The 15,983-nt window shown below is 45.5% G+C and overlaps 1 pseudogene; it reads left to right on the forward strand.

Annotated features, from left to right (window-relative positions):
- The first annotated feature begins 10,299 nt into the window (after positions 1 to 10,299).
- LOC136651331 (zinc finger protein ZFP2-like) lies at positions 10,300 to 15,328 on the forward strand (annotated as a pseudogene).
- The last annotated feature ends 655 nt before the right edge of the window (positions 15,329 to 15,983 follow it).

Here is a 15,983-nt window from a genome sequence, read left to right on the forward strand (position 1 = left end):
GTAAGTATAGGATTAGATTCTTTGTATGTGAGCATTGCTGTTTCTTTTCTCTGGTTGGCACTGATCTACTTTGTGTGCACATCTATGTGAAGGGCCTTACTGAAATATTCAAGCTGTATTTTTAATAACCCATTAAAAATGTGCCTAATCACTGTTGCAGGGATGGTGTCATCAAGTTTCCCTTCAAAGCACATCATTCTGCAGAAACTTCGGCTTGTCCACTTAATCCTTATTCCAGGCTCCCTGGGGGTGGGAGGGTCCTGTCTATTTTGTGACTGTGTAACACTAGTGGCCCAATCCTATCCAACCCACACATGGCAATGCAGCTGCAGTAGCATAGCTTCCACTGCATCCTGTGGGGGAATTCTGGCTGCTGGAAGTCTCCTTTGAGTAAAGGGTCATTTGTCCCCTTGCCCTGGGGTAAGCCCCAGCAGCCACTATGGGTCAACTTGGACCTATGCCAGCTCAATCACTGGTGCGAGTCAATGTTGACCCAGGAAGGTGAATCAGGCGTGAGAGGTTGAGATTCAGTGTGCGCCGCCGCCATTGATCTTGCCACCTCCCAGGCCTGATCCACCCTCCTCCATGTCCTATCACTGCCCCATTCCACCCACCCCCCTCCCCCGAAAGGATCAAGAATAAATGTGGTTACAAGTGGTGAGAATGGACACAGCTACACTTACAAGTTGTCGTTAATGAGGTGAATGAGGCATTGGAGTGATTTAAGTCAGGGAATAAATATGGGGGAAAGACTAACTGCTCCCCATGCTACAGCCCTGATCCACACTGAGTCCCCTGCAGTGACTTTTGGAAGAAAATAAAACTTGTAACATTTCAATCACTGAAGTCCATTTAACATGTACATAAGAACATAAGAACAGCCCCACTGGATCAGGCCATAGGCCCATCTAGTCCAGCTTCCTGTATCTCACAGTGGCCCACCAAATGCCCCAGGGAGCACACCAGATAACAAGAGACCTCATCCTGGTGCCCTCCCCTACATCTGGCATTCTGACATAATCCATTTCTAAAATCAGGAGGTTGCGCATACACATCATGGCTTGTACCCCATAATGGATTTTTCCTCCAGAAACTTGTCCAATCCCCTTTTAAAGGTGTCTAGGCTAGACGCCAGCACCACATCCTGTGGCAAGGAGTTCCACAGACCGACCACACGCTGAGTAAAGAAATATTTTCTTTTGTCTGTCCTAACCCGCCCAACACTCAATTTTAGTGGATGTCCCCTGGTTCTGGTATTATGTGAGAGTGTAAAGAGCATCTCCCTATCCACTCTGTCCATCCCCTGCATAATTTTGTATGTCTCAATCATGTCCCCCCTCAAGCGTCTCTTTTCTAGGCTGAAGAGGCCCAAACGCCGTAGCCTTTCCTCATAAGGAAGGTGCCCCAGCCCCGTAATCATCTTATTCGCTCTCTTTTGCACCTTTTCCATTTCCACTATGTCTTTTTTGAGATGCGGCGACCAGAACTGGACACAATACTCCAGGTGTGGCCTTACCATCGATTTGTACAACGGCATTATAATACTAGCCGTTTTGTTCTCAATACCCTTCCTAATGATCCCAAGCATAGAATTGGCCTTCTTCACTGCCGCCACACATTGGGTCGACACTTTCATTGACCTGTCCATCACCACCCCAAGATCTCTCTCCTGATCTGTCACAGACAGCTCAGAACCCATCAGCCTATATCTAAAGTTTTGATTTTTTGCCCCAATGTGCATGACTTTACACTTACTGACATTGAAGCGCATCTGCCATTTTGCTGCCCATTCTGCCAGTCTGGACAGATCCTTCTGTAGCTCCTCACAATCACTTCTGGTCTTTACCACTCAGAAAAGTTTGGTGTCATCTGCAAACTTAGCCACTTCACTGCTCAACCCTGTCTCCAGGTCATTTATGAAGAGGTTAAAAAGCACCGGTCCCAGGACAGATCCTTGGGGCACACCACTTTTCACCTCTCTCCACTGTGAAAATTGCCCATTGACACCCACTCTCTGCTTCCTGGACTCCAACCAGTTCTCAATCCACGAGAGGACCTGTCCTCTAATTCCCTGACTGTGGAGTTTTTTCAGTAGCCTTTGGTGAGGGACCGTGTCAAACGCCTTCTGAAAGTCCAGATATATAATGTCCACGGGTTCTCCCGCATCCACATGCCTGTTGACCTTTTCAAAGAATTCTATAAGGTTCATGAGGCAAGACTTACCCTTACAGAAGCCATGCTGACTCTCCCTCAGCAAGGCCTGTTCGTCTATGTGTTTTGACTCACATACAGTGCTGAAGTTTGTTTGTTAGCAATGAACAGGAAAACTAGGTAAGACAATCCTGTATCTTGCTGTAACTGTGGGAACACCATTAGAGGGAGCTCTGTTACTTATTCCAATATTTTAACAAAATGAACTTTTTTGTTTCTGGCAGAAATTTGAATGTCCAATGAACTGCAGTGTCTTTGCCATCGTCATTGTCGTCGTCGTCGTCATCATCATCATTTTCTTCTTCTTCTGCTAATAAATAAGCAATAGAATACTTGCAACTGAGAAAAATTTACAGCACTAATTTCAAATAGTTACTAAATGAGTCAATTCATTCTTAATTCAGGGCGTTTCTGGGCGGGGGGCGGGCAGAAGGGGATAGGACCAGCAGAAGCCTCCTCCTCCAAATTCTATCCCCCATGTCAGCTCAGAAAACTGACCCGGGGTTTCTCAAGTTTGCACCAATGAAACAGCTAGTGCAAACTTGAGAAGACCCATTGAGCAGGCTGGGGCTTTACTTGGAGTAAGAGGACAAACATCCCCTTCCTCCCAGAAGACCTCCAGCTGGCTTGCATCCAGCATAGGATGCAGTGGTAGCCCTTTGGAGCCTCTGCTTCTGTGCTGGATAGCATTGGACCCTTAATTATATTTTTGTAAGCCATTTTTCTAATTTGCAAGGTAATTAAAAAATAATAATAAATCAAGGTCTCAGCTGCTCCACAGCCAGATTGCTGTTCCCTACTAGGAAAAGATTTCCACTTCAGACAAAGATTATTAACTCATAAAAGAGCCTGCCAAGTTTAATGTTCATAATCATCAGGTTATTTTATGAGCTGCTAAGATAGTTATTAGCTCTTCATAGGAAATGAATGAAGAAATGGCCACTTAAAAGTTTCCAACATCTATCTTAAGGTATTGCCCGATCGTCACAAAAAGCAGCTTATTTTGAAAACACAGCACATTTTGAAAAGTGATCAAGGAAATGAAGTGCAACCAGATATCAAAAGTTATTAAAAAATGAAAAGATAATTACAATGCATAAAACCTGGCGATTCCAAGCGTAAACATCTTGAACAACCAAGAAAATGGGTTGAATGAATATACTTGCTTCAGGAATTAGGGCCCAATCCTATGCAACTTTCCAGTACCAATGCAGCTATAATGGAGTCCCAAGGTAAGGGAAGAAATGTTCCTGTGAGGAAGTCTCTGTGACTGCCTCTGCTCCACATAATGCAGCGTACACCCCATTGGCATGGCTGCATCTATGCTGGAAAGTTGCATAGGATTGGGTCTTAATTGGCAGTGAAGGACCTAGGTGGTACACGATTCTGAAGGTTACCCAGCGCAGAGCTATATACAAATATGAATCAAGGAGAAAAAACTCAGTATAAAACAAAGTGTCTTAATATTTCTAGGTTTAACATGTAATTGGAAAGAGCCAAGACTGGTGTTTGGGGAGTCAGCATTATTAGGTAGCTGCCAAGGGCCTAGGATCCTCAGAAGATCCCACTACTGATCCCTGAGACCACCTCTGTGCCCACAGATTTTGCACAGAGGTGGTGGAGTGAGTTTCTCAGGGTTCATATAGATAGAAGGGGGTCCCATAGAGGGCAATTTGGTGGGGGCCCCCTGAAACCTGGAGCTGGCCCTTGAGGGAACATGACTATATATGACCCCACGGAATGATGAGCAGCAGAATTCATGATAAACTACAGAGGAAAGCAGCCCAAGATGGTCTTGCCAAGAGGAGCAGAAAACTGCAAGAAGCAGCTCACTTGTTCAACAGGTGGAGTTTTTTTTTTTAATTGCATACTGATGCTTGCAAAAGAGTCACCTTCTGAATTTCCTCCTGTCCTTCAGCGAAAGGTTCAGGGGCCCTGCCAGAAGAAAAACTGGCAACGTTCTATAAATAACTCCGGACAGCATAACAAAGGCTGGATTCACTAAGCAGCATTCAACATTATTCACCATCCTGTTGCAGTACTTTCTGTCATTCATCACACTGTTGTAATCAGAGTAATATCAGTCAGCCAACTGGAAGAACAAGTCGATGAGCTCCATTTCATACTCTGGGCTCCCGTTCGAGTCCCTTCGTTCATCTTCATTAGCAGCAGTCTCACTGGACTTCCCAGAATTAAAAGATGATGCATTAAAGAGCTTCTTAGGCTTTCTCTCTGGGAAGGCAGAAAAAGAACCAGTAGGACTACAAAGCAGTCATTTAGAATAGGCCTGGCATGCGACAATTTCAGGTTATGTACACTCCATAACCAATTCTGAAAAGCACACATATACAGTACAGTATGTGACAACTGCATCCACATTTTTATTTGTTTCAAGAGTGATTTGCAAATGAGGAATTCATGTGTCTCCCCCGTGAGAAGATACTATATAGTGCCTGTCTTTGGGGCTTGCCCATCACCTCCTAAGAGAGACATATATTCCCTTGAAGGTTCAAACTACATGTTTTTCAGCTTTCACTTTGGAAACACATTCTTTTTTTTCTTTTTTAAACATTAAATAGGTCCCAGATCAGGAGCTATTTAACATTATAAGATTGGGACTATGGAAGGGGGCAGATCGAACTGCAGATTGGGACTATGGAAGGGGCAGAGGGCTTTAAGCCTATACCACCAGTGTCTCTATCTAGAACTACCCCCCTCACATATACTGATCACCAAAGGGAAAAAAGAAGCTCTTGTCAGTTGACAAGATAACATTATTTTGAAAGCACAAACAAGGCCACGTACATCTGCTTCTTGGTGCTTCTTGTAGCAAATGAGTCTGATTAATTTGGGGGGAGACAAGAACTGCAATTGTGAGGTAGATATTGAGTCAACCTCCTTATGCTGTACTTCATTGTTTGGGCTTCTTAGTATCAGGAAATTAAAACCAGTAAGACCCTATTGCAATCTCTTCAGTTGCAACGGAATGCAAGGCAGTCCAGAATACATAAAAGCACACGTCCTTCTGAACTGGAAACTGTATTTTTTCGACAGTATTAACCAAAAGATTCAAAGATCTACAAATCTCAGGAGAAAATGGGTCTTTCCTATGCGATGCAGCAGGGGGGAAAAATGGTAACATTACTTTTGTGCTTATATTTCAGAATTTAACAGGAAACAAAACAGCCAGTATGGCTCCACCATGAAATTGAAAGGACTTTTGAATTTTATAAGGCATGAGAACTTCCCTAAGCTGATGCAGAAGGAAAGAACAGAAGAAGGAAAGAGAAAATGAAGAGAAATGAAGAGAAAATGACTTGACAGCTGGAACATATAACAGGAGATAATGATTCCTCAGTACTAGTTTCATTTCTGCCAGTAATTTTTATGATCTTGGGGAATAAATTCATGGAGAAGTTGTTAAAGGTACTGAATGCTCAACAGAGACCCAGAAAATAACAGATAAAAACATACCTGATCAAGGTAGTCAAACTTTGGCTTTCACTTATGCACCTGAGATTTCCCTATTCCCTAATGGATGCAACTGGAATTTTGATAGGACAACCTACTGTTTTATACCGCTCTGTCATTACTTCCCCCAAAGAATCCTGTGAACCATAATTTGGTGACGCATCCACAGTTCTCTCTCAGATTCCTATCTCTGCCCTCATAAAGCTACAGCTCCCCAGGGTTCTGTGAGAAGAAGGATTACTGGGGAAGGACAACAGTGGAGCACATGCTTTGCATATAGAAGGTTCCACATTCAATCCCTGCCATCTACAGGTAGGGTTGAGAAAGATCCCCTTTCTGAAACCCTGGAGAGAGGAGACAGTACTGAGCTAGAGGGACCAGTGGTCTAGCAGCAAAAGGTAGCTTTCCATGCTCCAAGTTAAAAACAAGTTGGGCAAGGGGACCCTCTCCCTTAGCTGCAACTAACTCACATGATTGTTATGTCCAAACTGAAATACTTGAGCTCTGTAAAGATTTGGTGAGATACAAATATGGCAAGTAGAAGTAAAAAGATGTCCCCTGCCTTCCCTTCTGCCATCAGTACATTTGCCAGTCACCTCCTTCAGGCCGATGCAGGCATATTTTTTATAGGCATCAAAATCTAATTGGATTCATGATGGCAGTGTTTGCCTACATTAGCATCAGCAGTAGTACAGAACATGCATATATTCCTCCATCCTTTTCAGCAAGATGTCAGTCAGCCACCTATAAGCTTGGCATCCTCTGGCAGCGTGAATATTCCATCCCACCAGGCTGCTGTCAGGTATTTGACAAACATCATTGTACCAGGCAGATGGCTTCCCTGTCAAGCAGCTCCTTTGTCATTAGAGAGGGAATTCTCCCTCAGAATGCGTTTGCAGTCAGGAAATAGTAGTAGAGCCTGAGAGTTATAAATAATTGGGGAAACCGGTGGTTCTCACTCATTTAGATGTCCGTCTCCCCGCCCCGAGTATTCCTGCTCTTACAGCCCAGTCCTACCCTTTTCCCCACCATAGCATGCAGCTGTGCCAACATGGCTGCGTGGTAAGTATGGTGGAAGCAGCAGAACGGGAGGCTTGGGAGGGGAAAGGGAACATATTTTCTCTTACCCATCCATAAACCAGTCAATCACCAATGGTCTCCTCAGACCCAAGCCAGCTCTTTAGTTGGCTGAAGTCCAAAGAGGCAAAGGGGGCATGTCAGCTGCTGCTAGAGGGGATAGCATCCAGCATAAGTCACCCAAGCTGGGTGCCACCCCCTCCCTCCTCTGTGATGCCACCAGTTCTTCCCATTCCACTCAAGGAGACTTGTTGGCTGTAGAGCATGGTGAAAATATTTAGAACAGTGTTTCTCAACCAGTGTTACTCATACCACCAATGGTAGTTGAGGTGGTGTCTGGTGGTATGCACGGGATTCTCAGATCCCTGCCCCCTGGCAGCGAGACCAGCAATGCAACGTGATAAGCAGCAGTAGGAGGCTAGGCTTGGTGGGCAGAATTCCACTTGTGCACTTTTCACATGCTTGAAAAAGCCCTCTCATCCGCCCAGAGTCCTTTACCAGTATTTGCTGCATTGCGTCTGACCTCCCAATCTGGAAGTAACTGACAATGACATCATTGCAGTCATCTCCAGTGGTATTTCCAATAGGTGAACCGTGCAAAGTGTTACAGCATGGAAAAACATTGAGAAACATTGATGTAGAAAGAAAGAAAGAAAGAAAGAAAGAAAGAAAGAAAGAAAGAAAGAAAGAAAGAAAGAAAGAAAGAAAGAAAGAAAGAAAGAAAGAAAGAAAGAAAGAAAGAAAGAAAGAAAGGATGGATGGATGGATGGATGGATGGATGGATGGATGGATGGATGGATGGATGGATGGATGGATGGAAAACATGTTTGATGTATTAACATAAAATTAGACAATAGTATGAAAGGAAACAGAGGAGAGGAACAAACTCAGAAGCAGCCACTTAGTGCAATCCTATGCATGCCTACTCAGAAGCAAATACAGTTGAGTTCAGTGAGATTTACTCCCAGATAAATGCATATAGGTTGGCAGCCTTAGGGCCCAATCCTAACTTGCGCTGGAAACAGGCAGGCGCAAGTTTGGGGCCAAAAGCAGTGCAGCCCGAGGCAAGGGGAAATGTTCCCCTTACCCTGTGTCACACAGCAGCAGCCCCAATAGGTCTACTTGGATCTGCGCCACCTGATGAGGTGGCGCAGATCTGAGCAGCCCAGAGCTGTGCCGTGCTGCCTGGGAACAGGGTCTGGATCCAGCATAACTGCCGGATCATGGCCCTGCCTCCCACTCCCCACCCACCCTCTCCCACCCCAAAACACCTCCCTCCCGCCTTCTTCCTACCCTCCCTATGCCCCCCCATCCCTGCATTAGCTGACCTCAGCTGATGCAAATCACCTTCTCCCCACGGCCCGCAGCAGCACAGGGAGGCTGGTGCATGGATGTCCCAATGCCATCGCACCAATGAGTGGAGCTAAAGTGCTTTATGGCATTTTTGCAGCACTCCAGGGCTGGCACAAGGGACTTGCACCTGTCCAACTCCACCTCAGGATTGCGCCCTTAGTCTCTGAGCAAACAGTCTGTTGCTTTGCAGAGAAACCACTTCCTGCTTCCAAGTTGGAACTTCATTGACCATGAAGCCTGGAGGCTCTCTGGAGACAGGTAATTGATGTCCATGCAAACAATGTGGCTGATGAGCCTATGGTTTCTTTCCAAGACACTCTGGATAACTGTGTTGGTGACAACCTCTGCGTTAACCGCCAAGCATGCTCCGTTTTCAGTCCTTAATGGAGAAAAATGGTGATGGGGGAAATAATTAAAAAAGGTAGTGAGATCCTGTCAAGTAGCTGTCAAAGCAAAAGCTGAGTGTCATTTCCCAAACAACGTTGCTGTATTAGTTGTACACTCTCGTATGGTACATTATGCAAAACAGGCGCAAGATGGACAGCTTGGAAGGAATCCAGGTACTTCGGGCAGGCAGAATCCTGCCAGCTGATCCATGGGGTATCTATGTTTTCTAATTGGCAGAGGGGAGGGGAAGGACTGGGATGAAATGTGCATGCCATGTAGCAAATTTGAAAATTCCCACTAGCTATTTTGAACTGGAAGAAGCACGAGAGCTGAGGGGTGTATCTAGGACAACAATTTTCAGTGTTGTTTTTCCCATTGTGCACTGACCTCTATGGTCATCTCTGTGGTCTTTGCCTCTTGATGTCACTTCCAGCTTCCAAGAGACTCTGCTGGGTTCTGCAGCTCTGATCCTACGACAACTGTCTGTAGTAATGAATTGTCTGTCCCTCTCCCTTTGCCATGGAGGTTCTGTTACACCATGCCCATTTTCCCTTCTTTTTTTGCTTTGCTTAACACTCGTCTGATCTCACAAGCTAAGCAGGGTCAGGCCTGGTTAGTACTTGGATGGGAGACCGCCTGGGAATACCGGGTGCTGTAGGCTTATACCATAGTCTTTCGAGACTGAAGGTTGCCAACCAACACCCAGCCTGACAAAGAGTTCTCGAGAGTTTGCTACTGAAGATTTTGTGTCAGTTCAAAACTTGTTTCATAAATAATAAAAGTCAGACTATGGCTTGTGGATTTTTTTTCTAATAGATCGATGTCGTTATTTATGAACAGGGACAGCACCAGAGTTTGGTCAGGTTGGGAAATGGCTAAAAGGCAAAGATCTCCTTGGGGACCCAGGGGACCCCACCAGCCAATGTTTAAAGCCACCCACCACGACCCTGCAAGCAGAAATGGCACAGATCACTCCACTGAGCAACTTGCACCATCACTGCCTTGTCCTATTCTCCCCCCCCCCCCCCGACAGCTGGGTTTCCTCAGAGGTGGTAATGTAGGGACTTCTGTAGGTAATGTGGTAATGTAGGGACCTTTTTGTGGATGGTGTCTTCAAAACCAGAGACTGGTCCAGCCAGACTCTGCTTTTCTCAGCTTTGGGTACAATCAATGACAGCCAGGCCACAAGATAAGTTAGAAAGAGTAAGATTTATTGAAATACAGAAGCAAGAGACAACTTATGTGAAAAGAATGGAGAAAGTTAAAGAAAGCATATGTATGGAATATGAGCTGGTCAAACAAAAGCTTGCAGCCATGTCCCTTCTGCTTGCTGGGGGTTCCTGAACAGCAGTGGATGGAATCCAGTGGGGCAAGTATCAGAGCATGCCTGTATAGTTCATCATCCACTGATCAAATCCAGAGGGCACTGGCATTTCTGGGGTTATATACATACTCTCAGGGACGCTTCATGTCTAATACAAAAGCTTATACAGTGGACCCTCCTTATCAGCTGGGGTTTTGTCCCAGAACCCTCTGTGGATAAGGAATTCAGCGGATGCTGGGGTCCACTCCTGAAGCTCACACAGTCACTTACCAGGCTTCTCCTGGGTTGCACCAGACCAGCGATCAATCTTATTGGCCTCCACAGGCCTCAGAATGGTGCACAGAAGCCTCAGAAACGACTTCTGGTTTTCACAAGCAAACTGAAAGTTGCCTCCTAAAACTGAAAGTTGCTTCCAGAGGCTTCTGCGGGCCATTCTGAAGCCCACAGAGGCCAATAGAGTGGGTCGGCAATCCAGTATGATGCAGGAGAGGCCCCCAGACACTCCAGGTAAGTAACTGTGGGGAGCCTCCAGTGGTACCCATGAGGACACTGCATCCATGGATGGTTAAATCCGCGTATACAGGACCCATGGATACGGAGGTTCTATTGTACTGTCTCATGCAGATACCTCTCTCCCCATCTGGGCCTTGCCTTATCTCAGTTATGCAACAAGATAACTTGTGCTAGGCACAGCTGTAAGGTTATAGGATAACAGCCTCTTTGGGAAATTAGCTGCTCCAGGCCTTGCTAAATAAGCAGGCAGACAGGCAAACTGTGAAGATCACCAGAGCACCTGGCCTCACTGTAACAGGACAGTGTGAAGATTCATTCACTCCTCATATTCACAATGGTTTTCCAATATGCAATCACTACAAATAGAGAGGATAGAAGATAAGGCTACTTGGACACCACTTCCACAGCACCACTGGAGCATGGAGGAAAGGGGTACCCTCTGACCTCACTGCATGAAATTTGGGGGGTTTGTACTACTCCCTTAGGTCACAAATGAACAGGACAAACTCTCATAAAATTCATGCAATTTGATTGGAACAAGCAAAGTTTTCAGCCTCAGACGTTGGGGCGAGTCTTTCTACTGAATCAATGCAAAACAAATGAAAATGAATGGATTCCCTTTCATTTTCCATTTCAATGTCATCTTCAAAGCAAGACAAATGGACATGAATGGGGCACATTCATTTTCATTCCCATTCAATGTGACAAAGAATAAACATGCCTAGGATCCTTCAGCAGACAGAACCAAAGGCATTTTCCTTCCAGCACCCAATATTTAGCATTGCAGTCATTCTCCGAAGCTGTTATGTTAACCATGGAAGCTTTCCCATTTACCTCCTTCAGATTGCTTCATTAAGCTTTGGGCACTTCCCCTTAGTCCCGTTGCCTGTCTGCAACTAAGCCAAAGTTCAGGTTCATGAAATAATGACATCGTTTCCCCCTACTTACCCTGCCCTACATCTGTCTGCTCCCTTGGGCTTATTTCTAGATTGTGAGCCTTTCAGAGCAGAACACATATTCCAGTGGTTCTCAAACTTACCTGGGTCATGCCGCCCTTGCAACCTATCCTTCCTGGCTTGGCATGGTGCCACCATCTTGGGTCTCTTGAAATCTTGTGAGATCCAAGATGGCAGCACCCCATTCTCAAAAAATTTTGTGAGATCCAAGATGGTGGCACCCAAATCTCATTTGATTCGGGCACCACCATCTTGGATCTCACAAGATCCAAGATGGTAGTGCCCAGGGGAACAGGTAGGAGGGGCCACCAGGGATATCCCATGGCAACCCTGTCAGTGTGCCATGATGCCCGAAGGTGTCGTGACGCGCACTTTGGGAACTCCTGCTATATTCTCTTCTGTTGTGAAGCCCCATGTGCAGGGCCTAGCAGAGGGGGGTAAAGGCGGTAATTTGTAGCCAGGCCCAGGGTCTGAAAAGGGACCCAGGAGCCTGAGGAGGAGGACCAGAAATTTGCTGGAATCTTACATTTCCCAATCTCATCCAGACTCACTGTCCACACGGGACGCTGGGGGCATTACCGTGGGCACATGGCAGTGACTACTGCCACAAGTCATACACACCAGGGCCAGGAATGCATACATTCCTTAACACTGTCACATCTGGGAGGAAACTGACCTGCTACAGTAGCTGTTTGGCTTGTGGATCTGCTTACCATGAAGGAGTATAGAGAAGCTCAGCGACACAGCTATGGGACAGCAGCTGCTGCAGAAGTCAGTTCTAGTGTACACAGGACACTTTCCATTCTACTGTGAGCCTAAATACAATGATACTAACCTTCTACAAGGTTTCTTTCTATATTTGAAAATTTTTAGAGAGACTTAGGAGTGTGTTTGGTTTTCCGTATTACTTTATGTAGCTGCCAACGCCAGGCAAGCTAATAAGTACCTACACAAGTACCCTGAGTCACATGACTCACACTCCACACAGGTGTATGTCATTATACTCAGAATGCAGCAGTTACATTTGTTTACATTCACCAGGCCTAGACATCAGGGCCTCACAGCTACATCCTGGCTTATAACAATCAGGCCCAACAGAATTAATGTCAAGGCCCAACAGAATTAAACTTTGATTCCTTGCAATGTTTCATAGGAAGCATGGTCTATGTTAGCAGGAAAGCCTAACCCTCTCCATACGGAGAGGGACAAAAGAGAGTTGGATGCAGGTTCTATGCTTGGAGAATTGGAGCTCATGGCTCTTTGAAGCTATACAGTACAACCATCTGCCAAAAGCAGCCAGGTGCTATACTGTGAGTTTTGCATTACCTCTAAATTGGGCATCCAGAATGCGTCTGATTGTTACCCCATGTCAGAATGAACTCCTTATCCAGTAAAAGCTGGAAATATTGCAGTGCCTCTTTCAATTATGTTACAATCTCCTTCCTCAAGCCTGAATTATGGAACAGTTGTGGATTAAAGATGGGGTAGGTCAAACAAATGATTTTCCCTTGTTAGTGAAATTTTAATTGTAGACTTTTTTGTAGATCTCATTTAGTCCTATGATAGGCTTTGGTCCCCTGCCTCACTTCTAAGGTAGCCCAGGCCTTATAATCGGGGTCACCCACTCTCGCGAGGGGGAATCGCATCATTTTCCCAACTCCACCTTCTCTTTTAATGAAAATCCTCTTGGAGTTCCAGGACTCTGCTAGCGGTGACAACCCTGGAGCAGAATTTTGGGAAATTTCTGCCTTTAGACTAAGAGGGGAGTGGAGGTTTGGAAAGACCCTCTGAGCTCCCTTTGGCCCTGTCTCAATTGACTTTGCAGGGCCCACTATGGGCTATGCAGGGTGAATGAGGTGCTAAACAACAGAATGAAGTGCCTTATCTTGAGGCATGTGACAGTTATCCCAGTCTCAGAGAATTCCCTCTGCCCTTACAGACAACAAGGTATCTAAAACTGTTCCTCCAGGGAAAAGAAACCTCCTACACCTTCAGGGTCAGGTAACAATCCCTGCTTTCTGCCACCTTATCTTTCTTCAATAGTTGTATTTACCTACCAGCAGGCCACCTGCCTGCCAATGGGTGTCTTCAGAAATATACTGGCTGTTTTGCTGGCACAAGTCCAAGGAGCCCTGGGGGCAGCTCTAGGTCAGAAAAGGGGGACTGAATCTTGAAGTGCACTGCTGCTACTGACATCCATCCCCTCCTGCCCCTAACTGACCCCCTGCTCCCCACCCCAATCCTCTCCCAAACCGCTCCCTCTACCACCTTACCTATTTGGTTGGGGTATCTGGGAGCCACTGATGTGTACATAGAGCCTCAGGCTGTTTGGGCATGCAGCTCCATAGTGTACTCTGACAACAACAACACAGTGGCATTTACAGCAGCGGGTCAGGAGATTCACTGCTGTATATGCCCAATTGGATTGGATTCCCCAGCAGACTATCAGTCTTTTCTCTCCTCCCTCTGCCATAGCAACTCCAAACTCTTTAGTTATATTAGCCCTTTGTTTTTCCATACACCTGTGAGTACATTAGATGATGGTGTCATTTTATAGAGGCAGGAATAGTTTTATTTCCCTAGATGATCTTTTAATAATTGTGTTGACTTATATATGTTGGCCATTGTATGTAGTTATTAAGAGCTTTATCATTTTATTATTATTTGTACTGTATATATATTAACCGTATATTTTTTTTCCGGAAAAAATGTTATTGCCCCCTCCTTGCACCTTCCAAGCTACCTAGGAGCTCTGCTATCACCACCACCCCTGTACAGGCATTGAGCCCCCTGCAGGGACACCTGGACAGTCAAGTGGTGTAATGCTGTAAACCAGGCACTAACCCCTGGTTAGAAGAAGAATTGCTGCCTGTAGGTGGACCAAAAGTGTGTTGTGAGAATACTTATGCCCCTCCTAAGCCAGATTCCAGGTTTCCCAGGTGACAGGGACACTAGGGACGTAGGTTCTGGGCTGGAAAGGGGGTGGGCAACAGATAGGAGACCCCAGTAGAAGGGGTTCAGTCAGTGAGAGTAATGAGGTGGTAATGGCAGGATGCAAGACTGAGAGCTGTATCTTCATAGCCATCTGGTGCCTAGTCTGGACACTTGTCCCAGCGATGTGGGGGAACTTGGGAGGGCACAGCCATACTTCACAGATCCCTATTAGACATTCCACTCCACCTGTCTCATGGGCTCAAGAGGTCATAGACATTACACTTCCTCAGCTAGCTGCAGTTTCTTCCTTGGGTCTCTTACTGCTTTTCGTTTCATATTTCAACAGCATCAGTTTGCGACCAGATTGGAAGACAGAAGAAACAGACTCTGTCTTCACAGCAAAGAGCCATCACAGGGGAAAAGCCCTTTAAGTGCCAGGAGTGTAGAATGACCTTCAATTGGAGTGATAAGCTTAAGTGCCATCAGAGAATCCACACAGGGGAGAAACCCTATAAGTGCCAGGTGTGCAGAATGAACTTCAGTGACCCTGGTCCTTTTATAATCCATCATAGAACCCACAGAGGGGAGAAACCCTATAAGTGCCAGGAGTATGGAATGACCTTCAATCTGAGTGACAATCTTATAAACCATCATAGAACCCACAGAGAGGAGAAACCCAGTAAGTGCTAGGAATGTGGAAAGGCCTTCCGTCAGAGTGGTCATCTTATTAGGCACCAGAGAACCCACTCAGGAGAGAAACCCTATAAGTGTCAGGAGTGTGGAATGTCCTTCTCTGTGAGTAGTGTACTTAAGATCCATCATAGAACCCACACAGGGGAGAAACCCTATTAGGTGCCAGGAGTGTGGAAAGACCTTCAGTCATAGTGATTATCTTATATGCCATCGTAGAATGCACGCAGGAGAGAAATCCTATAAGTGCCAGAAATGTGGAATGGTATTCAGTCATAGTGGCACACTTAAGAGACACAAGATAACTCACACACGTGAGAAACCCTATAAGTGCCAGGAGTGGGGAAAGGCCTTCAGTCAGTGTGGTCATCTTATTAGGCACCAGAGAACCCACTCAGGAAAGAAACCTTAGACAGCTGTTAAAATTGGTTTTCAGTCAGGCAACAAAAGTTGAGTCCCTTGTTTGCATCAAATAACGGTTGTTTGTAAAATTCCTGCTATTTCTTCAGTATTTGAAATGTAGATGAAATATCTTGCTTGTTTTTGTTTTTTGAAACATAAAATGTGTCAAAATTGCCCTGTTGTTATTTGCTAGACTCTACGGACTGGTCTTTGCTCAGTCATTGTCCAAGTTGGGGTCCAGCACCAATTACTATGATACATTGAACCATCAATTTAACAGCCCTTGATTTCACTGATTTTAGAAATTGACACTTTCTAATACTATTGAAAATTAGTTGGTTACATTTTGCAGATGTGAGTCTGCACTGACTTCCATGTATTGGGATTTAATGGATTTTCAGGACTAACGGAACCCCTTCCTACTATTCCATTAAACTGAGGGTTCACTGGACTAGAAGCTTCATTTTCCTTGTTAGGATCTACCTATATGAATGAATTTCCCAGCACACAAGGGGGAATTGAACTTGCTGCATGACCACACCTTGCTGAGGGCCAGAACCAGACCCACAGGCAATCAGATGCCACTGTCTGACCAATCCCTTGATGAGCTGGAGACTCACTTTGCTCCTTATGCCAGGGGTGTCAAACTTTTCATACTGAGGGCC

The sequence above is a fragment of the Tiliqua scincoides genome, chromosome 5 (genome assembly GCF_035046505.1).
Source record: "Tiliqua scincoides isolate rTilSci1 chromosome 5, rTilSci1.hap2, whole genome shotgun sequence".
Lineage (NCBI taxonomy): Eukaryota > Metazoa > Chordata > Lepidosauria > Squamata > Scincidae > Tiliqua > Tiliqua scincoides.